The sequence below is a fragment of the Copadichromis virginalis genome, linkage group LG15, assembly GCF_057382275.1.
Source record: "Copadichromis virginalis isolate Kocher_CV1m ecotype Utaka linkage group LG15, C_Virginalis_male_GT1.1, whole genome shotgun sequence".
Lineage (NCBI taxonomy): Eukaryota > Metazoa > Chordata > Actinopteri > Cichliformes > Cichlidae > Copadichromis > Copadichromis virginalis.
In genome coordinates this window covers 33,386,640-33,411,041 of record NC_140632.1, presented here as the reverse complement: position 1 = coordinate 33,411,041, position 24,402 = coordinate 33,386,640, and the positions used below count along the sequence as shown (strand labels likewise).

Sequence of the window (24,402 nt, the reverse complement as noted above, 5' to 3'; positions counted from 1 at the left end):
TTTTTATAAAACTGTAAAAATAAAACCAAATCTACTTAGAAAGATAGACCTAAAAGATTATGAGATGATATACTGTATAATAGGGGTGGGCAATTCCAGGCCTCAAGGGCCGGTGTCCTGCAGGTTTTAGATCTCACCTTGGGTCAACACACCTGAATCACATGATTAGTTCATTACCAGGCCTCTGGAGAACTTCAGGACATGTTGAGGAGCTAATTTAGCCATTTAAATCAGCTGTGTTGGTTCAAGGACACATCTAAAACCTGCAGGGACACCGGCCCTCGAGGCCTGGAGTTGCCCACCCCTGCTGTATAATATAAAATAATATAACTGACTGAGCCTTTCATCATCAGTCTTCAGGAAAAAGTACTTGTATAATATTGTTACCTCTAGGGCCGATGTGTCTTTTTAACAGAGAGCATTCTAATTCCCAATGTGTAACATACCGACGATACCGAGGCATCTCATAGTAACACGAAAAGTACCCTTCCACATCCTTATGGGACGCTCCGGGTCCTCTGTTGAATCCAACAGAATGCCGGTGGTAACACACGCTTCAAGCAGAGACTCCAGCCATAACCACACCCCTAACCTTAACCCTACCACATAGTGTTTTCCAAAGCAATTAATGATCAGAATGTAAAAGACATTTACATCTATACATTAATTCCATCTGGCTCTCATGACTCTGAACGTGTAGCATGCCGACGATTTGTCAAATGAAAGTAACTATTCACAAAATCTATTTGTAATTTTACCAAATAACAGTCATTGCTATAATGACATACTTTATTTTATTTTGATAAAAAAATGTGGTAAATGGTTGAACCCCATGAACCTCATGGGTTGCATATACACATCGTATAGAGAACTATAGTCACTTTCTTTCCTGCTCCTTAGACTGTGGAGGAACCTACAGAGGCACATCTTATAGTCCAAAGCTGTATGGGTGACAGTTGTGTTTAATTTTAAGGGGACTTTGGGTTAAGTGTGTGTGTGTGTGTGTGTGTGTGTGTGTGTGTGTGTGTGTGTGTGTGTAGAAAATGACAAACTTCACAGGGTAGAGTCTTGATATTTATGTATAATCACCTCTGTAATATTCTTAATAATTGTATGTATAATTGTGCAATTTGTATATATTAGTGCTATTCCTTACATTTGTAAACTCTGTACCATATTGTATTATTTAAATAGTTTAGTCTGTTACTGTTACTGTCTTGGAGCAACTGTAACCCACACAATTGCCTTAGGGATTAATAAAGTATTCTGATTCTGATATGCAGTTGTCAATGTATATACAAAGGTCCAGTTCCAGTCAAAGAAAAGCAGTATGTTTTGTTGTTGTCTCGCAAAGACATCAGAGCATTTGAGCCCGAGTGGCTCCCTTCCACACAGTAATACAGGGCTGCTCCTTTGACCTCTTGTGTAACATTCCTGAAGGACATCCTGAAAGAGAACAATAGCAGAGAACAAAGTTAGACAGTGGTTCCCAAGCTTCTATCCACCCCAGGCTCTGCACTGACGTAATATGAGGACAGACATGATGGAAATAATACAGTGAACTTTTGGAGCTTTACCCCTCCTGTTCTTCCTTCAAAAGCAGGTGCAGAGTACCACCTTTGGCACCTTTGAAAACAACTTCCACCTTTTTTGTTTTGTTTTATTTTTTTGCCATTTTTGCATGAATAGTGGAGCAGTGAAGATGGACAAGAAAGTAGGGAGAGAGAGAAAGAGAGAAGGGGAGGAAATGCAGCAAAGACGCAGGTCAGACTCAAACCCAAGCTGCTGCACTCCAGCTATGTGGCTACTTAGCTCATTTAGCTCAGCAACCGCTGAGCTAAATGAGCTAAGTAGCACCCAGCTACTGTTGAACCCATTTGTTCAACAGTTGTTCAATGATTTTTGCTAATATTTCTGCAGTTCTTCTTTGTTGTTAATGTCTTTAATGTCTGTGACTTTTTAAAAAAAAATGGTTTTGGTTGAATTTGCCTGACAGTTGCCACAAGACACAAATTTAATTTCTGAAAGTACTGTATGAAACCTCATCTGACTGAACCCTTCCTTATTTACACTGCAATAGGCCTGAACTGCTGGGGGCTTTCCACGATACACAGTTTCTTGTTTATTCACCTCTTTTCACTCTCTAATACTAAGAGTGGTGGTTTATACACCACTTCACATTTAATCATTAGTTACTACTAATCTCTGGATATCTTCCACAGTGTGTCCTTTGTCAAATCTCCCTCTCTTTGCCCCCAACCAGTCATGGCAGATGGCTGAGTATAGTTCTACAAAGTTTCTTCTTGTTTAAAGGGACCTTTTCCCTTCTTGTTCATAGCGTGTCATATGACTACTGCACTTTTTGTGTATTATTGTCTGTGTGTGTCAAGTTATGAAGAAATCTTAAGATGAAATCCTGAACCTTTCACACAACTTCCAGTTTTAATTTCACTCCTTTAAGAAAGGAAAACTGATGCCAACTTGGGGCCTACTTGCATATAGTGAAATACGTCAGGATATGCAATGCATTTTGCATCACTGACATCTAACTTCAATTTAAACGCACCCTTACTAGGTATGTACAAGGTATGTAATATGAACCACATAGTCTTAAGGAGACAACAGAGCACATTAACCAGATGCTTGCATGCAAACTTAGTATCAATTTAAACTATATTAGTAATAAATGAATGTCTAAAAGCTCCATCGTTTTTGGTTTACAGTGAATAGTAATTTAAAAAAGATAAAGTTAAATGCAATGCTTCAATCAGCCATTAACACTGACCGTAGAGTTGGTGTGCCGACATCCAGCATAAGAACAGAGTAAGTCATCTTTAAGATTACTGAGATAATTATTACTATTAGTGGCTAGAGAGGGTTTTCAATTATTTATAACTGGTTTTATAAACGAATGTATTTAGCAAAATGTAAGAGCAAAAATAATAGTGAGGGGTTATTATTTATTTTTTACCCAATTGTCCACTTTGAATACATAATGATTATGCTTCTATACTTTTCAAACTGTATTTCTAGATCTCAGTGAATATTATGATGAGAAGCTACAATGTTTAAGGTCCAGTTTATAATTTAAAAAAAAGGTATTCTTTAGTTCATAGCAAGTACAAGCATTTATAAGAGTTTATAATACAGTCCTTCCGACCTCTGCTATCAACACAATGCAAACATTGTATAGAAATTTTTGTTGTTGTTCTCTGACTTGGAGAGAAATCTGGATCTAATGAACTATCCCTTCTATTTATTTGACTTCACACATCTGCTCAAACAGCCAAAAACGCAGACCAGATATTGTTTATTGATGGACAGAACCATCTGCACTGCTAAGAGCTTTGTTATCTCCCCTAAAACCAAGGTTCGTAGGGGCCTCTGGAACAACAATAAAAGTAGGGTGAATCCCCCTCTTTTTGAAATACATAACAGTGCAGTTACCACTGAGCTTTGGCACCATGCTGCTGCATTCCACTGGATCAGCTGGGATGTAGACAGTGATACAGCAGAGCCTCTTATTCATTTAACTGAAGTACAGGGGCTGTATGTTTTCTGAATTTGAAAATAATAAGTGAAGATTATAGAAATGATAGCAAACTAGTTATTATAATCATTAGTATACAATGATGATTGTATGATCCACTCAGCAATGTGAGGAATAAAATTAACTTTTCAAATAACTAACTGCCATGAAGTTTTTCTCTTCAATGGACTGTGTCCAACATAATTGCAGAAAGCTTTGCAGTTAGGCATAGTTTTGTCTACATGTACATTTGAATGGGAGAAGCAGATATTTAATGCAGTTAGAAACAAATTCATATATTTACACTTTCCACCAGATACATAACCACAGTGGTTTTCTTGACTCAATTCTTTTCCATGTGTTGGCCATTATATCATCTATAACTTTAGGAGAGACTTTGCAAAATATTACCTAATGTGCATACATTTCTGAAACGGTAAATGTATTGTTGGCCATTTTATTAAGATAATACCACTCTTTTATTAACCCTAATCCGTAATCAGTAATCTCTTGAGATAAAGAAATACTTTGTGCAAATATCCACTGTCTTTGGATTTGAACCCAGTACACTCTTGCTTCCCAGAGGCAGTACAACTCCGTAGGGGGGTTGGGTGGGAGCCCAGTGGTGAATATAGAGAAACTCCAGGGGCCTGCTGAGAGGCCCTGAGTAGGAGCAACTTAACAGAGGCCCGCTCATGGCTGAAGAAATGGGATTGCCCAGGACCCTGGGAACAGGGACAGGTATAGGGTCAGGCTCAGTCTTTTTTGGTGCAACAGTCTCTGAGGATGTCCCAAGTAGCAACAGTCTTTAGAAAGAGAAGTTATGCGAAGCTAAATACAGTTTCTGAGCTGGGACCACAAATTATGGTCTCTTGGTCCTCCTGTCCTGGCTCACCTCTTCCTGTCTTTCTCTTCCTTTTTGCTTGCGCTCTCTCTCTCTCTCTCTCTCTCTCTCCTCTACTCTGTCTATTTGTACATGTGTGCGAGTTGACCTCATCCCTGTGTTTCAGGAGAGGAACTAGGGTTCCTGCTCTTTGGTTCCACATCTGGTAGTAAAGAACTCACCTATCCCTGTTTTGATCTTATGTTAAGTTTAGGTTCTCTGAGTGGTTTATGTTAGGTTGTTTATTCCTTGCTGTCAGTAATTATGTGTACCTCCCTCAGTGTCTAGCCTTGTCTTATGTTTTGTGAATCTTGTCTCTGTTTCATTCGTTCAGTCCCTAGTGTTAAGCTTGCGTGTCTTGAGTTTATTCTGTGTGTTTCCTGTCTTATTTTGATAGTCCCTGTCCTGTGTGCAGTGTGTCTGGTTAACAAATCAGAGTCTTGTTAGCTCTGATTTGTCCCAGCTGTGTTTCCCTCCTGTCTCCCATTCCTTGATTGCTTCCTCTGTGTATTTAAGCCTTGTTTTTCCATTGGTCTGTATTGTGATCTACCTCATCCCATACTGTGTGTTCTGTTTAGTTATTTTTGTTGTGTTTAGTAATAAAGCTGTGTTGAGTGCACTTTTTAGCCTCCATGAGTCGTGCTGTCCTCTGTGCAGATTGTCTGGAGGCTAGTGAGCTGAACTTGTATCTGGTGAGAGAGATACTAAAAGGAAATGAGGATCCACTTTTGTTTTTTTTTATCTGGAACCCTGGATCGCACTACTCTTTTGCTTGAACCATTTCAATATTTGTGTGTTTGTAAATAAACTTGTTGAACTTTTAGTTTGAAGTCATGTGTTTTAATTCAATCCATCTGAGCTGTTATGATGGAAAAATCCAGCCAAGAAATGGACTCAGTGAACTTGGAACCATTGCGTTGTGGACGGTCTATCCAGGAGGCTCAACTTAGAAGACATGAGCAGATCACCACTATTTTCAGATCCTCTCGAGAGAACCTTACCCACATCAGAAGTCTCTCTAGGTAGGACAGAGAGGAGTTGGTGCTTCTTACAGTGCTAAAATTGCCTTTTTGGTAAAACTGCTGTAGAGATAAGCACTAAGATGGGGACAGGTGGTATTAAAGACTAATCCAAATATTTCTTTTGTGCACTTATTGCCAATTTCAAAAATGTGTTTCATAAAGGCTTGAACCCTGACACAGCCACTCTTCACATTGAAACGAGCTAAGAGGAGTCTAAGACGCCTGGAAAGAAAGCAACTGGACTTCTTTAAGTTTCTTGAAAATGTTTTACCTCTAATCCAAGAAGCTTCTTCAGTTTTAAAACCACATGGTGGTTACTCCCTGGTATTTAAAGCCTAGTAGCTGTTGTCCCGAAAGAGGGACCCACTATTAATCGTGTGACACATGAGCTAGGTTGTGAAAAAGGGTTATTATCATTAGAGGTTTCAGGGGAAACCATTTTGAGACTTTGCCTCACCCTATCATGTGATCTACTGAGGCCACTTGACTCAAGATGTGAGCAGTGTTTGAGGTGTCTGGGAGGGGATCTCAAAACTGCATTGTAAGTGGCAGACTGTTGGTGTCATAAGCCACCCCCTCTGTTCAAATGTCATCCACCTTTGAACAGAGGGGGTGGACATAAATTGCCTGTTTCACTCATCTTGCAAACTATCTGTGTTCTCTGACCAAAATGTGAACATTATCATTCTCCAAAGAGTCACATTTATCTTTTAGGTGCATCTGTACTACTGAGTCCTGTTACAAGACTTGTTATAGGTGACCCCAATAGGTTACATAAAGGGTGAGGCAAGGTCTCACAATGGTTTCACCTGAAGCCATTGTTGACAATGACCCATGCCTTTCTTCACACCCTTCTCAGAATCTTTTCAGACGAAAGCTGAAACATCGTCAAGAAATTTAAAGAAGTCCAGTTGCTTTCTTTCGAAGCTCCTTAGATTATCATGACCTGGATAACTGAGAACCTGCACACACAAGTTAAGAGAAGTGTGACAGATTTTTCTGTGGATTTCTGGATACAGTCTGGGATGAAAAGGCCCTCCAAGGCACATTTCTTCATAGTTTGTATGATAAATTAAAGGCTTAACTAGATTTCCCTTACTCACTAGATAGGTTAATTTCTATGTGTATCAGATCAGATGACCACATTCAGGAGCATCTGAGAACATGAAACTACAACTTCAATGGTCAGGAAAAGGAAAGCAGTCAGCAGGACTGACTGTATTCCTGTTTTGGAGGAGTGGACCTAAAAGACAGAAGTGAAAGTGAGTCAAGAGAGAGTGATGTACAGTCTATGGCTACGTTCACACTGCAGGTCTTAATGCTCAATTCCGATTTTTTGATCAAATCCGATTTTTTTGTCTGCTCGTTCACACTACAAATAAAATGCGACAGCAAACGCTCTCTAGTGTGAACGCTCAAAGTGGCCCGCATGCGCAAAAGAAGACGTCATACACAACGCGCTCTGTTTAGACCCAGAACAAACTATATTGTTTGACTGATGGCCTTAATATAAAGACTTCGGACTTCATGTTTCCCGATTTTTGCTTTAAGTTATTTTGTTATTTACATAATAATGTAGATAACCTAATAATGATCCTTATTGCTGTTTTAGAGGAGCGGTGCTTCAAAGGATAGTTGCAGATTTCTGTCAGAACCTGCAGGTTATGCAGTACAAATAAAATGTTAACGTTTCTCCAACGTTGTCTTCCCAGCAGTTTCACCGGATGGCCAGGAAGCGTTCGCGATGTCGTCTCGGGTGCTGATAATTGGCGTCTGTCTTGTGTCAGTGACGTAAAAGACGGATTTAATGCGACTTGACCATTCACACAGCAGTCGCTTTCTGAGACATCGGATATGTATCGGATTCAGTACCACATACGAAAGTGACCCAGATCGGATTTGAAAATATCGGATTTGTGCCGTTCACACTGTCACACCATGATCGGATATGGGTCGCATAGGGTCAAAAAAATCGGATTTGATGCGCTTTCGCCTGCAGTGTGAACGTAGCCTATGTAGCTTGGCCGGGCCCATTTCTCACCTCTCTATCTTGCCCAACTTGCCAACCCTTGCTGATTCATTTTGATCTGCTCCTTGGGGCCACCTTGTCAACTAGCAGACTCTATTGTCTAACAAAGCCTGAATGAGAGGCCATGGAAAACAATAAAACTGCCTGTATTGTAGCTGGAATAATTGAAACATATTCTGGTCCTGTAGATGCTCGATTATTTTTTTTTTGTTGAAAAGAAACACAAGCCTCTTTGTCCCTGTACAGACTTCCATGGTTTCAACAAAATAACTGTCAAGAACAAATATCCTTTATCTTCTTTCTTCATCTTTTGAATTGTTACAGGGAGCCATCATCTTCTCATTGGACCATTAAAATGCCTACCATTTGGTGAGAATAAACCAGGGGAAGAAGTGGAAATCAGCGTTCAACACTCACTTGGACTTCTTAGGATATTTTGTAATGTCCTTTGGTCTAAATAAAACACCAACTGTTTCCAGGCCCTTGTAAACAAAATCCTCCAAGACTTCATTTCATCTTTGTTTATTCTGATGCAGCTTCATCTTCTCATGATCCCCCCACAAACAAGAATTCTGCATCCATCAGGTGCGCCAAAGTCTCCTTGAAAGTAAACTCCTTAAAGTGAGTTTAAATCAATGTGAGTTCCACATTGATTCAGTATTATTCCTCTGGTTCCTTGTCAAGAAGGGACAGACTGACCTGACCAAAGTTAAAGAAGTAGTAGACTAGCCTATTCTTCCTAATTGTAAGCAGCTCCTACGGTTCCTTGGTTTTGCTAAAGAATATTAATTCAAGACTTAAGGAAGATACCCTTACTGTTTACTAACCTGAAGACCCAGACACAGTAACAGACCAGCTAATTTCTTTTATATTCTTTCCAAGTTCAGGTCTTAGATAATACATTGAGCCCATACTGCCACATTACCCAGAAAAAAAAAAAGTTTCTGTGGCCATGTAGATCTTCACCCATTAAAATGGCTCTTACCAAATCTACTGTTCGTTTGGCTCCAAGGTAGCCCATATCTGATGAAGGCGTCTAAGTGCTGTGGTTCTTAACCCCTCAGGTAGCATAACTTGATGTAAGATGTTAGGACTACCTTACCGGAAGTAACGAGGTAAGTATAGGTACCTCCAGCCTAAGGCTGGGAGATGGAATTTTACTTTAAGAGTACTCAGAGTGATTAGCACTTTAAGAGTCCAACTACTGCATTGATAGCAGTTTGTAATGTCTGCTTTTGCCTTAGTGCCTCTGAAAATGAATGGGCAATGGGAAGGCCATCCACTTACTCCTGCTTGAAACAGTCGGGAATGGCTATGGACTGGTGAGTGAGGGATTTAACTAAGGTCTACCCAGAAGTGGTGGCTCCAACAATAGCTACAGCTAATGTTCATGATGTTACATTGTGAACTGCCAGATTCTCTTGCCTTCCTTCTTGGCTGCGTAATCATTCTATGGAATACCATAAGGATAGCAAGAGACTGCATTGGCATCCAGATTTTGTTTTTCTTTGTACTGAATGATTAGGTGAAAAAACTGGACAACCACTTATACCCTGTTGTATCAAGATTTGTGGATGTCAAAATGTACATAAGTATGTTGGTGTCAATCAATACCGTGAAGTCTGTAACCTAATACGTAGTCAGATAATGTTTCTGTGACTGCTGACTTAATGGCCAAGAACTCGAACCTATGAGCTGGGTACTACCTTACACTCTCTCACTCTTTGAACGCCTATGACTTGCAAAAGATGACTGACCATCTTGTACCTGATACAATTGAGTTTCTAGGGCAGTGGTACTGGCATCCGTATATAATCCGCAAATCCAAAGACTGGAGCTTATTTTAGCTTTGTTATTATCAAAGGCCTCCTGATGTAGGGGTGTCCACTAGTGACCAAAGGGCTCCCTTTGGTTGTTATAATCTGAGTTTGCAATTGTCCTTGGTTTGTTATTCAGTTTCCTAAGTGGTGACAAGCCGGAGGCTAGTTCATTAAGTGCTCTGGCAATGATGGTGTACCCATGAATAAACCTCTGGTAATATCCAGCAAATCTTAAAAAGGACTGAAGTTCTATAAGATTTGAGGGGATTGTCCAGGTCTTTAGGACCTCAACTTTCTCGGGGTCAGTTTCCACCCCTCTTTCAGAAACAATATGGCAAGGTATTTTACCGAGTTTTAGGTTCATATGGCCCATGCACATCTTCATCAATATCTTGAAGGTTGAAGGTGTATTTCTCAACCCCTGCGGCATCCCATTAAATTGGGCAAACAAATAAAGTCTTTGTCATGATCCTGGGTCTTATGACCCAGCGCTTTCGGGGTTTTTTTTTTTTGTCATTTTGTGTTTTGGTTTGAGTCCACATTGTTAGTTTAAAGTTTAGTCTTAGTCCCTAGGTTGTTATGTTTAGCTTTTGATTGTTAGATCTCCCCATGTCTTTGGTCCTGTGTCTTCCTCTGTGTATCTGTGTTCATATAGCTCTGAGTTCCTGTGCCTTGTGTTTTATTCCATGTTTCCCCAGCCCGTTATCTCTGTGCCCTCCCCTCCTCTCCGCATCTCTGTGTTCTTCCTGTGTTACATTTAAGGTCAGTATGGGTCAGTATTTTCAGTGTCCTCCCTGCCTTGTTATGCGTAATTGTCCTCAGCTATGCTCCCCGTGTGTTCCCACATCCCTCATTACCTTTTGTGTACTTATGTCAGAATCTCCCTCTGTTCTGTGTCGCGTCGTCCCTCAGTGTTGTGTGCATTTCCCCATGCCGCCTTGTGAGTTAGTTTTAGTTCTTCCCAGTGTAGTTTCATATCGCCCTTTACCTTTCTGTTAATAAAGTCGTGTTTTGAGTTTAACCTCCAGTTTACGAGTCCAGCGTTTGGGTCCAATCCTGGCTGCCTCCACAGCACATCATGACAGTCTTAGGGTTGTCTGCTTCCTCTATTTCGGCCTGAGAGTAACTGCACCTGAGGTCTAGAACAAAGAACCACAAAACCGACAAGAGCAATTTTGGAAGAGCGTAGGCATCCTTTATGGTTTGCAGATTAAGCTTTATGTAGGCTACACAAAGACGAACAGAACTATTCTTTGTGCCAACAGCAACAATGGGGACTCAGACTCTTGTATGACATCAGAATGAAGGCGTTCCGGTAAGTGTTGTCTCGCACCATCCACATCACTGAGCTTGATAGTGTTTGACTTTGTCACTATGTTTTCTAACAGTTTGTTTTTTGTATAGCACTTGCACTATATCACTAACATTAACATATTTTTCTAATGTTGTTTTGGGGGGTATGATAATTTCATGATTGATTCGTCATTTCTTAATACAACAGGGAGGTGACATAGCCATAGGCATCGTAAAGTGACTGCAATCACTGAAACCATTAAGCCATGGCTGTTCAAGGACAACAGCTCTTTAAGTTTCTTTTTCGTATCTCAAGTGTTTTCAGAACTGCCTGATGTCAATTCAATAAAGGCTGAAAGGGTGGGAGCTTCTGGTAGTCAGAATAGAGGACATCGAGTGTGTGTTTATGAGTGCCTGCTCATGGCTTGCAGAGCGGAGGTGGGAAATAGCCAAGGCCAAAGTGTAAATTTCAATATAAGAGCATACAAACTATTTAGAAAACGTGATGGTAAGCTCAATATATCATAAATAGGGGACAGACTGATAACAAGCAACCTCCACTTCAAGTAGATCATTTGATTGGTCAGATCTGCAAGATGTTCTTCATAAAAGGACTGGAGTAGAGATGTGACTTGTGTCCATAAGACAGTTTGTCTCTCTCCCTGCAATATTTACTTGCACTGTGGTTTTAGTCTGTCTGTCTCTCCTCACCCCTATCATTTCTTGAAGACAAATGATAGGGGCCATTATATGTAAGTTTTACTTTGCTCAACAGAGCTCTGACTCTTTTGTCAGCCTGGCTACAGTGCTGAAGACAAACTTAGGGCTGTTTTCATTTTCTTCAATCACTGATAAATAGTAAGATGTTCGAGTTTTACAGAGGGCTTTTTATGGAGCAATAAAGTATTTTTCAAGGATAGATGAAGATTTTCTAAATTAGCCAGATGCCATTTCCTCTCCAGTTTATGAGTTACATGTGATAATGTAATACTGATAACAAGATAATTAACATCTGTGGCAGTAGAGACGTTAGGGTTTTTTGGATGGGGTCTGGGGGGATAACTGGAGAAGAGAAACACATAGAGGTGTGTGAGACTGCAACTCTGCTTCCTGGTTTCAACACTGGATAGTCACATTTTGGGGGATGGACCAGATTTCTAGAAATCTAGAAAGCCAGGATACACGTCCATGCATCAGGAATGAAATCCAGTGTAAAATCTGTGTAAATCATTGTAAAATTCAAATCAAACATGTAGCTTATCAAGAATGAGACTTCCATCCCAGATTTGTCGAAGCACAGGTTAACAACGGCCAACATGGTGCTGGTGGGAACTGTGCTACTTGGCTGGAGACGAAAGAAGAGGAAAGAATGCTAAGAGTCAGCTGGAGAAGAAAGGCAGGAGTATGAAGGTCAGGAGTAGGGAGTTTAACCCTGTAAGACCCAACCCATCAAAATAAGCCAGAAAATTCTGATTTTTGGGAACTGAGATATTTATTAACCCTTCTAAAAAAAATCCACATTTATTTTTTGCTATATCATGTTGGGGTTTTTTTGTTCACAACATTTTGACGTTATGGCAAGTATTGATCATACTGATTAGATAGAGGTCTCAGAAACTCATGCTTCAAATATGACAAAGGGCATTATAGGGTTAAATATAGGGACTATTACTAAACAGAATGAGCTGGCTGATATGATGTAGAGAAGGATGGTAGATATACAATATTATTTGTTCAGGAACCAGGTGGAAGCAAAGCAAGGCCTGGATTACTGGAGGTGGATTCAAGCTGTTCTACCATGTAGACAGGAAATGAAAGTAGAGAGTAGATTTACCCTTGAAGGAAGAGTATATGAATGGTGTTGTGGATGGAGCAAAGTGTCAGGATCACAAATTTGAAAGTGGGTGATGTTGAATGTTGTCAGTGACACACATGCCAGTTAGAAGAGAAAGCCTTATTCTGAAATAAGTTGGATTAAGTGGTAGAGAGTGTCCCTCTGGGGGACAGAACAGACAAGTAGGGGAAGGAAACAGAAGTGTTGCATGGGTAGGTGTTAAGGAGAAATATGTAGAAGGATAGATGTTGTGGATTTTGTGTGAGGACTATAGCGTAACATATAAGAGTGAAGGAAGTCTTAATCTGAATCAGAATACTATTAATCCCTAAAAAAAACTACGTGGGTAACAGTTGCTCCAAGACTGTAACAGTAACCGACTAAACTATTAAGACCAGCGGTCCCCAACCTGCATCACAGACCGGTTTATGTCCAACAATATTTTCACGGACCGGCCTTTAAGGCTTCGTGGATGAATACAACAAAATAACCAGTACCGGTACCAAAAAAGAAGATTTATTCATAACACACGGGAGGGAAAAGAGCCAGGGAAACCGAGTTAATAAGAAAAACGATTAAAAAAATAACAATAAAAACTGATAAAAACCCTGAAAACCATAAATTTCACACCCGAGCCTCAACTCTCACGGCCCAGTACCAAACGACTCACGGACCAATACGTCCATGGCCCGGCGGTTGGAGACCACTGATTTAAACAATACAATATGTTACAGATTTGACAAATTTAAGAAACAGCACTAATATATACAAATCACTCAGTTATAAATATCAAGAATTAACAGAGGTGATTATAAATAAATATCAAGTAAATAAATATCAGATGAATTATACAGAAATCTTACCCAGAAGGTGCAATCTGAAAGAAATAAGAGATTGAGAAGTGGTGTCAGCAAGGCTGCATCTGATGGCAGTCTGTAGGAGCTTTAGGAATTAAGACGTGATTGCAGGGAGTTTGATAAAGAGATCTTGTGAGCCAGTGGGATACTGTTTACTGAAAAGTCAAGGTGTATAACAAGAAATTGTATGTGAGCAAACTGTTGTTTTCGAGTTCTTGAATTGTAGACTGGAATGTTAACATTAAATTAGTAGTCTAATGGGAAATTTGTTATATTTTGGATTTTGTCATATTCATTTGCTTTTTAAAAGTTCATTTTTGCTCATTTGGAGAAATTTTAACCTGGTACTCGTATAATAACCTAATTTGAAGGGATTGCATACATGCAACCACTGGTTCTTTTTCCTTGGAATATAGAAGGCACGGAAAATTGTGGTTCCCATAAGTGTGTCTGTGTGTGTGTGTGCATGCATGTTTGCTTCCCTGTTACTCATCTACTGCATGTGCCAAACAATACTAGGAAATAGGTGTACAGAGGCAGGAAGGATAAAAGAGCAGATATTTCTCCTGTCTGGTCAATGACTCATTATGGTAGCAATACAGCGAGAGAAACACACAGAGAAAGGAAAAGACACACACAGAAAGACACACAGAAAAAGGCTCAGAGGCTAACTGAGAAAAGCACCAAGACAGCTATAGTGTTTCCACAGGGGTACTCTGATCTGGGTTCATCCTGCTTTCAGCTGTAACAATCCCAAACATATAAACACAAAGAGCGTGGGGCCCTCCACGTATCCTACTGAACATAGCTCAGTTATGAAATTACCACTCAGGTAGGAGAGGAGTTCCCACAAGTATTAACACAGCTAATATTTTCATGGAAGAAAGTATTATTTTTCATTTACACAATATGAACATTATCTCATGTTTTATTAAGCTGTATCCTCTGCTGTCCTCAGCTTGCAAGTTTCCAATGCACAGTATGTTTGCCAAAAATGATTATTAGGTCAGTCAACAGAAAATATTACATGCTGACTTCTTTTTTTCTTTGTGTCTTTTTTATTCTCTTCTTTTTAATTACAAAAAATTCCAATTTAAGGCTTCTCTTATTTGTTTTGCAAGTTTTGCTTTGTGTTTTCTTTCGATCAAAACCAAACCCACAGAACATATAAACTTTTTTTCATATATTTAAAAAAAGCTAAATTGCGTGAAGTGTATGAAGCCAGCTCCCTGAGTACCTTCGTCCCTGTTGTGACAGGCCACCTCAACTGCCTTTTGGTTTTGGACTGCTAGAGTGATGGCAGTTTCAAAGGCCTCAGCTGTGAACAACTTGTAGTATTTGTGTTTTAACTTTTAAGTCTGTTTTAAATCTTTTCAAATCTTTTTTGGTTGTGAGATATGGCTTTTGTTTCTAGATCTTAAGTATGTTTTGGTTTCCTTGTGCTTATGATTTTCTTCTGAGCTATGTTAGTTCCCTACTGTATTTTATGTCTCTAGTTTAGTCATAAAATGTGACGTGTCACAGAGGTGGATCCAGAAAATTAGACCAGTGAAATGTTTATTTACAGTGGAAATCATTCACAGATAAACTCTGAAATATCTATCTGCTTGGTTTCTGCAAATCCGATCTGAACTCAAGAAGTAGCTCATTTCGTCAGTAGCCACTTTTTTCCTGTTTCAAAATCAAACACCAGTTTGTGAGAAGATTATCTTCTTTTTTTAATAAGCAGATAAAGTTTTACATTGGAACTGGCTAATTTGTCAATTGTTTGTTACAAATGTTCGTATTTTAATATTCAAAAATGTTTTTGCCCAAAACATATGTGCACTATATGTCAGTAAAAATACTATGCAAATATTGCTGTCCTTGAATGCTGAGTAAGCACTGACAAAGCACTGATTGTATCTCTTGTACTTTATCAACGCAGTATCTAAAAACTTTGCACCGTAGTGGTTAAAATCTCATTCTAATAAGAGTTAAAAGCGCATTCGGTTATTAGGTTTATAGGATTATTGAATTATGGTTAACGGTTGGTAGAATTTTTTTTTAAACATTATCTGTCAATTACATCTGCCACCCTTCTCCAAATCTGTGCCCCTACCTGGCCCCCCCAACAAAAATTTTCTAGACACGCCACTGGCGCTAACACACTAGTTCCCACCCATGTAATTGAGCATTGCATGGCACATCCAACATACTGTTTTACTTTAGTCCATGACTCGCTTACCTTCAGGGTCATACGTCACATGAAAACCAAAATAATTCCAAACGCCAGATCTGAATGATCTGAATGTTGCAAGGAGAGCTTAACTTCTGTCTCGCTAGCTTGCCCTGCGCTCTTCCTTCTGACGATGCTGTCTGTGTTGAGCGCTCAGTGAATCTGCACTCGACTACTCCGCCTAGGCTGCACTGTCGAGCCTAGGCGGAGTAGTCGAACGCAGAGTCATTTAGACAGCTGTTAGCACATGATTCTCCTTATATGTTTAATATGCTGCTGAGAATATAGCCCAGAAGAAGCGGATAGTATAGCTTTTATTTTGGAAAGAGCCATTTCTCTGTAATAAACTCTCTTTTCCAAAGATGAGTGATTCCTCAATCAGATACAGGGCTCACAAAATCGCTAGCCCGACGTCCCGGGGCTAGCGATTTTTTTCAGTCGGGCTACCAAAAGCTATCTCTGCCCTGCCCGTCAGGCTATTGTAGGAAGGAAAAATATATGTCAATGCTTTTGCATTCTTTCAGAAATGTAGCTGGGTAATTATGTCATTGGCATCGGTGAGCCACTGTCAATATGTGACATATTGCAATCGCGTTTGAATTTGCGCTTGTTTTTTTGCTTTCACTTTGCAATTGCGCGAACTGTGTATAGAGAGCGACAGCACTGATCTGTGAGTGATGATAATTTGTGCACCAATTCCTCTGACATCGTCTTATTAATCGTTAGCTTACTATGCAAACATGACAAGTGAAATCTCCCGCAGCTTAAACATGTGAGAGGTTGATCGCAGAGAATCGCTGAGCTTATGTGAGTGCGTGTGTAAAAGCAGCAGGATTTATATTTGACTACGATGACCTGGATGACTGAGAACCTTCACAGACAGATATATATTTTAGTTCTGCTGAGCCAAATAAGACAGGTCAGGGTGAAGAAGTGACAGCCAAAGAAAAGCTTACCACAAAACGGAGAAGTTATGACAAATCAGACTATAAGGCAAAAAGAAAGTGCAGCTTTATGGTTTCATGGACAAAATAATTTCTGTGGCTGCAATATGACGAGCTAAATAACCAGGGCTGCACATAAGTGGTCCGCAGGTGCGCATTCGCTGTCAAAATAAAAAACACGCACAAGGGTTAGGGTTAAATTTAAAAACTGTACTTTTGAGTTAAAATATATATTTATAATTTTAATAAATGACAAATTAAAAAGGCATGAACATTTTTTTGTATCGAAAAAATATCGAATCGTGACACCAAAGTATCGAACCGAACCGAACCGTGAATTTTGTGTATCGTTGCACCCCTAATATGTATATATATATATATACACACACATGTATATACACATATGTATATGTGTGTATGTATATATGTATGTGTATATATATAAAAAAAAACACCCAGCACGCCCCTGCGGGCGGTTTATCCTTCAAGCTCGGGTCCTCTACCAGAGGCCTGGGAGCTTGAGGGTCCTGCGCAGTATCTTAGCTGTTCCCAGGACTGCGCTCTTCTGGACAGAGATCTCCGATGTTATTCCCGGGATCTGCTGGAGCCACTCGCCTAGCTTGGGAGTCACCGCACCTAGTGCTCCGATTACCACGGGGACCACCGTTACCTTCACCCTCCACATCCTCTCGAGCTCTTCTCTGAGCCCTTGGTATTTCTCCAGCTTCTCGTGTTCCTTCTTCCTGATATTGCTGTCATTCGGAACCGCTACATCGATCACTACGGCCGTCTTCTTCTGTTTGTCTACCACCACTATGTCCGGTTGGTTAGCCACCACCATTTTGTCCGTCTGTATCTGGAAGTCCCACAGGATCTTAGCTCGGTCATTCTCCACCACCCTTGGGGGCATCTCCCATTTTGACCTCGGGACTTCTAGGTTATACTCGGCACAGATGTTCCTGTACACTATGCCGGCCACTTGGTTATGGCGTTCCATGTATGCCTTGCCTGCTAGCATCTTGCACCCTGCTGTTATGTGCTGGATTGTCTCTGGGGCATCTTTACACAGCCTGCACCTGGGGTCTTGCCTGGTGTGATAGACCCCAGCCTCTATGGATCTTGTACTCAGAGCTTGTTCTTGTGCTGCCATGATTAGTGCCTCTGTGCTGTCTTTCAGTCCAGCTTTGTCCAGCCACTGGTAGGATTTCTGGATATCAGCCACCTCCTCTATCTGCCGGTGGTACATACCGTGCAGGGGCCTGTCCTTCCATGATGGTTCCTCGTCTCCCTCCTCTTTCTTGGGTTTCTGCTGCCTGAGGTATTCACTGAGCACTCGGTCAGTTGGGGCCATCTTCCCAATGTATTCTTGGATGTTCCTTGTCTCATCCTGGACTGTGGTGCTGACACTCACCAGTCCCCGGCCCCCTTCCTTCCGCTTAGCGTACAGCCTCAGGGTGCTGGACTTGGGGTGAAACCCTCCATGCATGGTCAGGAGCTTTCTTGTCTTTATGTCAGTGGCTTCTATCTCCTCCTTTGGCCAGCCTATTACCCCAGCAGGGTACCTGATCACGGGCAGGGCGTATGTGTTGATGGCCCGGATCTTGTTCTTACCATTCAGCTGACTCCTCAGGACTTGCCTGACCCTCTGCAGGTACTTGGTGGTTGCAGCCTTTCTAGCGGCCTCTTCATGGTTCCCATTTGCCTGCGGGATCCCCAGGTACTTGTAACTGTCCTCTATGTCTGCAATGTTGCCTTCTGGTAGTTTAATCCCCTCAGTTCTGACTACCTTCCCTCTCTTTGTTACCATCCGACTACACTTCTCCAGTCCGAACGACATTCCATATATACACATATATATATATATATATATATATATATATATATATATATGTGTGTGTGTGTGTGTGTGTGTGTGTGTGTGTGTGTGTGTGTGTGTGTGTGTGTATATGTATGTGTGTGTATATACACACACAGATTGTACAGACCTATAGAAAGTGATACACTATGAGGAGACACAGAGAAAAGGAAGCGGAAAGGAATAAAACCCAAGGTATGCCAGGACCATAAGAGCCACGTGTACCTTGTTCCAGCTCACTCTGACTCAGTTAGAAAAGAGAAACAGTTCCCAGTATCCCGCTAAATTATCTCTGCTTGACATTCAGTTCAGTCCTGTCATAGCAGTTGGTAGAGAAGCTCCAAGTGCTGGGAATAGACTTGAACATCTTCCTGGACCAGGCTTCCAGACAGTAACACTGTCACAAGGCAGAATTAGAAGCACCACAGGATCCAGGAATGTCCCAGGCTGTGTACTGAACTTATTGTTCAAGATAATGAAACAAGATTATTCTGCATATTTTAACACCAATTATTTCCTGGAGTTTACTCATACAGTAGTTTGGGGCTTATCAATCTAGATCCAAGAGCATACAGAAGAGAGGTGGAGCGGCTGGCAGTCTGAAACACAACACACAGTCTTACTCTGAACCTTACCAAAATGTGGACATGGTTATGGTTTTAGAAAGGCTATCCCCAGTTATGTTTCACTTATTGTCAGTTATCTTACTATAAGTGAATCTGTGGTACACAGGGTAAAAAAAAAAGTCCACCAAATATTAAATGATCACTTTATGGCCCACAGTTAACATGCAGGAAGCCACTGCAGTGTTGTTCTTAAACATAGGTGTGATCACCTATACAATACTGCCACATAAGTGCTGCTATAGGAAGAGAAGAAGTCAAGATTGGGGGACGACGACTTTGGACAAAGACACTCAGCAAAGTCTTGGCTTCCATTCTCTTTCTGTAAACTGTGGAGGACCAGAAGAGTCACATGTACAAATTAATAATAATTTTGTACTTCAATAATTAATATAAAAGTAAAAATGTGCATTAGCAAATTTCATTTACGAATTCATTTTTTAAATTTGATTAGACATTACTAAAGCAAGTCATTATTTTTTAATTTAATGGAAAATAAAAAGAGTGATTATAAATCAATATTTCTAAATGAATTGATAATAAATGATTCAAATCTAAAATGGATGTTACATTAAAAAGAATTAAAATCGTATTCCAAATTTAAAAGGACATCTTTAGTCTTTAAAAATACTATTTAAAAAAAAGAAGTAAATGCAAAAATCAAATTATGAATACTGATTTATTTTTGAAAATAAAAAATAATTCTTCTACTCAATTTCAAATCCATTTGCTCACTGCATTTACGTTTCCTGTTAGCTAATCCCATAGCTAATACATTAACTAGTAAGTCTAATACATTAGCTATGGGATTAAGTAGAATATTAGCTAATGTATTAGCTTCGGGATTAACTGTGAGATTAGCTGTAAAATTAGTTAACAGATTAACTATTGTATTGACCATCCTGTTTAGAATTACCATGACTGTTTTTGTAAAATGTAAAATTGCCACTTCAGTGCAGCATAATGACCTCTCTGATTGGACAAAAGGCACAGGCTGGATGCCTGAATTTTTCTATACTGCTGTTTGTGCCAATAGATTTGCACTTCTAAGAAGTGTATATGAAGAACATTTGGCTTGATATTCAGACCACAGATGTATTAAGAAGATTTCCCTCACCACTGCAGCTGTACTTCTCCTTTCATCTGGTAATTTTTCTCTACCATCCACAATCTGTCTCAACTCCTTCCTGAAATATTCTGAAATATTCCCAAAATTCCTCCTTCAAATTCCACCATTTATCCTAGCCTCTCCCTTTTGACTGGGTTAAAAACACCACTGCACTTTACAGAAACGGCCAGAGTCATCCCTTTTTTCTGAGGCTGCTGAGGTCTTTCAACATCTGTCAGACAATGCTCACGATTTTCCATGAGTGTGTTGTGGCCAGTGCCATCTTCTATGCTTTTGAATGGTGGGGCAGCAGGTTGAGGATCGCAGATGCCAACAGACTAAATAAACTGATCCGCAAGGCCAGTAATGTTGTGGGGACCGAGCTGGACTCCCTTAGGGTGGTGTCTGAGAGGTGGATGTGGTCCAAGATAAAGACAATGCTGGACAACACCTCCCATCCACTCCATGACGTGCTGGTTAGTCACAGGAGCACGTTCAGTGAGAGACTGAGGTTACCTAAAAGCACCACTGAACGACACAGGAAATCACGTGGACATCTCCCTGTACAACTCCTCCATCTGATACACTGTAAACACTGCAATAGCAACACCCTTTTTGCACATGCGCTCCAGTAAAATAACAATTGACAAAGTTCACAGGTTAGAGTTAAATAGCAATCATATATATTCCACCCCTGTAATATTCTCAACTCTGTAATATTCTTGATATTTATTATCAGTGCTATTTTTTAAATTTGTAAACTCTATAACATATTGTATTATTTAAGTAGTTTAGTCTGATACTGTCCTGGGGCAACTGTAACCCACATAATTTCCTTAGGGATTAATCAATCAATCAATCGATCTTTATTTATAAAGCACTTTTCATACAAAAAAAAAAACTGTAGCACAAAGTGCTTTACATAGTTAAAAGCAGCCCACCCCACCCTCCAACTCACTCCCCGCACTCTCATTAACATAAATGATGTGAATACACACATATCCCCCCCCCCCCCCACACACACACACACGCGCACACTTAAAGAGTAAAAATTGGGCTGGGCTCGCATGAGCCAAGTGAGGAAACATTATAACAGGGAGCCGTCTGCACCGGAAGCCGGTCACAGACCGCAGCCTCCAGGCTGGGCAGACAGCAGGAGGGAGGCCAAGGAGCCCCCCAGCCAGGCTGAGAGGACCCCCAGAGACCCAGCAGCCACAGTCGATCACAGCCCCGGTGCAGAGAGCGCCCTCTGAGGAAACACTGGAGATATGACACAATAGGATATATACAGGGTAAAATGATAAAATAAATAAGAACAGGATACAATATAAATATAAATATAAATAGAGTAAGAAGGTTAAAAAATGAATAAGAATAAAATCAATAAATATTAGGTAAAGTCTAAATTAATAATAGAATAACAGGATAGAATAAATAAGCATAAAATAAATAAACGCTAAGTAAAAGCTAAATTAAAAAGGTGGGTCTTGAGCCTGTTCTTAAAAACATGTACGTTCTCTGCGGCCCTGAGCTCCTCCGGCAGGCTGTTCCACAGACGAGGACCATACCACTGAAAAGCTGCCTCTCCGTGAGTATGTGTCCTGACTTTAGGGACAATTAAAAGGCCAGCACCAGAGGACCTCAGGGTCCGCGAGGGTTCGTATGGTAAAAGCAGATCTGAGAGATAAGAAGGCCCAAGACCATTAAGACATTTAAAAACCAATAAAAGAACTTTAAAATCGATCCTGAAACACACGGGGAGCCAATGCAGCGATTCTAAAACCGGTGTAATGTATAATACACCGGTTTTAATAATAAAGTATTCTGATTCTAATTGTGTTGTTGCAAGCATTTATGTTTGGGTTCAAGCATAAATAACCACAACAATATCAGCTACTTACATAGGTTACATCATTGGCTCGACAAAGATTCCCTTTAAAAGACTAAATCAGACGTTAGACATAACCTCTTCTTGAAATAAGTTTTGTCCTTTTGTGTCTAGATGAAGTCCATCATGCCTCCATGTTGTTCTGCCTTTAGTCTTTGTCAAGCTTGTGTGTCTTAGTCTCTCTGTTTATGCTTCCTGTTATGTTTGATGGTCTCTTGTCTCAATTCAGTTCAGTTCAATTTTATTTATAGAAGGCCAATTCAACCCTACAGTAGAACAGAGAAAACCGCAACATTCAGACCCCATGAGCAAGCACTTGGTGACATTTGAAGGAAAAACTCTCTTTTAAAAAGAAAAAACCTCAGGCTCAGGGAGGGGTGGCGGTCTGCTGCGACAGGTCTCATGTGAATTAAATTCAGTTTTGCATCCTTTGCCCTCATTAGTTAGATTCAGTTCAGCTGTGTGTTTTCCCCATGTGTCTCTTCTCCTGATTATTCTCTGGTATATATATTACTTGTGTCTCAATTCAGGGGCTGCATCCTTTGGAGGACAGTCTACGTGGGGCCGGGGTCCTCCGAAGAACGAGAAGGCTGCAAGTGCGAGGTTGTGACTGGGACGGTCTAGCCTTCAGATTTGCATCACAGCTGTTATTAGAGTTTAATAAACTCAGCCGTCTACTCCTTGCTATCTAAAATAGAGGGAGACTTGGAATAGAGCTAGCAGTTAAACTAACTTTATTGTGGAAAGAACGGGTATAAAGGGTGTAGGTGAATTGGGAGCATAACGGGGCTCAGGATCTTTGCCAAAGTGGAGAAAGGATGTTAGCCTGGTATCCAGCAAATAGAACTTATTGTGGTGGAAAACAAATTAAGGTTTACAGACAAGTGACGGTGGATGGAGCAGAAAAAGCAGGTGAGGGTGAGGCAAACAAATTTAAGAAAAAAGACGCAATTATGATGGTGGTGACAGTTGTACAGAGGACTAAGGGACCTGCTTGCCAGACGGCTTAATTGACAATAGTGCGGAGTGTTACTAACCCCAGGAACTCTGACCCAGGATGAAAACCACACCCAGGGTCAATCAGGTAATCGTATCTGCAATTGATTAAAAGGAAAAGGAGGGGGAAAAAACCCTTTGTTTTGGCAGGGCTGGGTTGTTTTTTTTGTTTTGTTTTGTTTTTTGCCTTCATCCAAGTAAACAGCTCGCTCTAAGTTTATCACAGCCTTGCGTATCTGCTTTTGGGTCTTCTCTCTCTACAACAATCAGCGTAGTCAACAGATTATAACAATCACAAATTTTAATGCCACAGTTTCTGAAGTCTTAGAACTGCACCAGCTTGCTGCTTAAAAATATCAAACTCAAGCAATCTCGCAAGCTAGTAGGGCAGTTTGTGTTATTAGACTTACTGGTATTTTACATTTTTTTCCATTGCTGTGCTATTTCCCATCCCCGACTGGTATACAATCACAAAGCTTTGCCCTGGAGCTGCTTTCTCAGCAGCCTGGTTCACACCTTTGTGGTGCATGAAGCATGTTATGACTTTCAGAAGAATGTGCTGATGGCCCAAGGCTGCAAAGCTTCACCATAATAAGAGCCACATTCCTTCAGGCTACTGACCAGCGAGGATGGAATGCAATTAGCACCTATTAGAGAGAGGCTGGAGGAGGCCTGTCAGGCCCATTGGCGTACACAAACTGCATGCTCAGTCCTGAGAGTGACACAAACAAACCCATACACAGCCTGGCAGTTACTGTACAATCAATAGATCCACTCCAATAAGGCTATTTAAACATGTTGTAGTATACACTAGAACCTGTAGCAAGATGATTTTATGAATAATAAACTTGATGTGTCATAATCAACACTCATAAGTGTCAAGTGTTGCTGTGTGCGGCAGCCAAGATATTGGACCCAAAAAGCAGATTCAACAAGCAGAACTTAACTCAAAACCAAAACAGAACATGACGCACACCGACGGGAGACTATCAAAGTAAAACAGGAAATACAGGGAACACACACTGAGACGCAACCTGACTAGGTACAGGCAACAGCAGGAGCGACACAGACACGACTGGGGGACAAGAGAATAAACATAGAGACAAGACTACGTGGGACATGGAACAACAGGGAGGCAAGACAACGGAAACCTAAAGACTAGATAAGAAAATTGTTCATGCATCTTTGGTAAACCATCCAGACTAGGTGTAACTTCTCTAACCTGTGGTATGGTGTGTTCAGTAATTTTGTCACTAAACAGTGACAAAATTTCCTTACTGGGCAACATGAGTGTCTTGCTCTCTGTGGTGCTGATATGCTACTATGGATGCTTTGGGCTTTGAAGATGTGGGAGCAAAGCAACTTTAGATGAAAGTTTCAGCTTGCCTCAGCTATACAGTGTTGTTTTATACCATTGAGTCTGTGATCAGTCCCACTAACAGGGTTTGTCTTGGTGTGGCACAGCAAAGTTCAACCCTTCTGTAAGGAGGGTAAGGAATGATG

At 40.5% G+C, this 24,402-nt stretch overlaps 1 long non-coding RNA gene across 1 annotated transcript in view; it reads right to left on the bottom strand.

The window, feature by feature from the left end:
- Positions 1-988: 988 nt before the first annotated feature.
- LOC146692790 (uncharacterized) overlaps positions 989-24,402 on the bottom strand; it is a 137,797-nt gene continuing 114,383 nt past the window's right edge. The window contains exon 3 of the long non-coding RNA XR_014915288.1: positions 989-1,446. This is a non-coding gene — a long non-coding RNA (uncharacterized LOC146692790). The remainder of the gene's footprint in view (positions 1,447-24,402) is intronic.